Genomic DNA, 1,991 nt, shown 5'->3' on the forward strand with positions numbered 1-1,991 from the left:
CAGTGCCTCTAATGCCTCATTTGTTTTCTCTGCGTTGTTTTGGACTGTTTTTTAAGTTCCTCCTGATTTTTTACTGTAGTGTCCTATAATTCTTCAAGTTTGTTTTTCATCCATTGAAAACATTCAATCATCTTTTTTCTAAATTATGCATCAGAAAGAAAGTTCCATCAAACTTTCTGGCTTCATGAAATCCACAGATACTGTGTCCTTTTTGGGGGAAGATTTCTTGTTTTGGGCTTGCGTGGTGAGTGAGGTACCCTGCTTCTTTCAAGACATTGAAGTGGAAGAGTTGTTGAAAACGAAGGTGTTAGTTGGTTCTCGGTTTGATGTCACTACTTCTCTAACAAGATATCCAGTACCTTCCTTTTGCTTAGGTTGATGGGACCAATGTGGTAGGGCCAAACAGCAGTTTGTAGTCTAAAGAAACTAAATCTTCAATATTGGAGAACTTTTCCATGTGCTGTTGAAATATGCGATAAATTTGGTCTATATTTTTTGTTCTTTTATATGGGTTTTTGTTTCGTTTTTGTTTTTCTTGGGGTTTCCCCCCCTTTTGGCTCGATGGCCCCAAAGTTCAGAGCTGGCAGGGGGGCGTGCAAGCCGGGTTCGGGGGGAGCAATGTGATACCTGAAGATGGGGGTCCTGGGTCAGAGCTGCAGGGGTGTGTCCCGATTTAAGTCCACTCCCACCGTCCACTGCGTCTGCACTCGGGACCTTGGCCAATCCCAAAGTTCAGAGCTGGCGGGGATGGGGGCGTGCGAGCCGGGTCGGAGGGGAGCAATGCGATACCTGAAGATGGGGGTCCTGGGTCAGAGCTGCAGCTGTGTGTCCTGATTCAAGTCCACTCGCACCGTCCACTGCGTCTGCGCTCGGCACCTTGGCCAGTACCAAGATTCAGAGCTGGAACGGGGGCGTGCGAGCCGGATTGGGGGGGGAAGAAATGCGATACCTGAAGATGGCGGTCCTGGGTCAGAGCTGCAGGGGTGTGACCCAATGCAAGTCCACTCCCACCGTCCACTGCATCTGTGCTCGGCACATTGGCCAGTCCCAAAGTTCAGAGCTGGCGGGGGGCCGTGTGAGCCGGGTCGGGAGGGAGCAATGCGATACCTGAAGATGGGGGTTCTGGGTCTGAGCTGCAGGGGTGTGTCCCGATTCAAGTCCACTCGCACCATGCAGTGCGTCGGTACACTCCCACCGTCCACTGTGTCTGTGCTCGACACCATGGCCAGTCCCAAAGTTCAGAGCTGGCAGGGGGGGCGTGCGAGCCAGGTCGGGGGGGAGCAAAGTGATACCTGAAGATGGGGGTCCTGGGTCAGAGCTGCAGCAGTGTGTCCCGATTCAAGTCCACTCCCACCGTCCACTGCGTCTGCGCTTGGCACCTTGTCCATTCCCAAAGTTCAGAGCTGGCGAGGGGGGGAGCGCGAGTCGGATCAGTGGAGAGCAATGCAATACCTGAAGATGGGGGTCCTGGGTCAGAGCTGCAGGGGTGTGTCCCAATTTAAGTCCTCTCCCACCATCCACTGTGTCTGCGCTCGGCACCTTGGCCTGTCCCAAAGTCCAGAGCTGGCGGGAGGGGTGTTCAGGCTGGGTCAGGAGCAATGCTAAACCTCAAGATGGGGGTCATGGGTCAGAGCTACAGGGGTGTGTCCCGATTCAAGTCCACTGCCACTGTCCACTGCTTCTGCGCTTGACACCTTGGCCAGTCCCAAAGTTCAGAGGTGGCGGAGGGGCGTGCGGGCCAGGTGGGGGGTGAGCAATGCGATACCTGAAGATTGGGGTCCTGGGTCAGAGCTGCAGGAGTGTGTCCCGATTCAAGTCTACTCCCACCGTCTACTGCTTCTGCACTCTGCTCCTTAACCAGTCCCAAAGTTCAGACCTGGAGGGGAGCCGTGCGAGCCTCGTCGGGGCGGGAGTAATGCGACACATTAGATGGTATTCCTGGGTCAGAGCTGCAGGGGTGTGTCCCGATTCAAGTCCACTCCCACCGTCCA

At 54.5% G+C, this 1,991-nt stretch overlaps 1 protein-coding gene and 1 pseudogene across 1 annotated transcript in view; one reads left to right on the forward strand and one right to left on the reverse strand.

Moving 5' to 3' along the window:
• Positions 1-1,223, reverse strand: part of LOC102864045 — an 18,112-nt pseudogene extending 16,889 nt beyond the window's left edge.
• LOC102859961 (lysine-specific demethylase 6A-like) overlaps positions 1-1,991 on the forward strand; it is a 230,183-nt gene that overhangs the window by 71,447 nt on the left and 156,745 nt on the right.

The sequence above is a fragment of the Elephantulus edwardii genome, unplaced genomic scaffold (assembly GCF_000299155.1).
Source record: "Elephantulus edwardii isolate Elephantulus edwardi_28Jun2011 unplaced genomic scaffold, EleEdw1.0 scaffold00365, whole genome shotgun sequence".
Taxonomy (NCBI): Eukaryota; Metazoa; Chordata; class Mammalia; order Macroscelidea; family Macroscelididae; genus Elephantulus; species Elephantulus edwardii.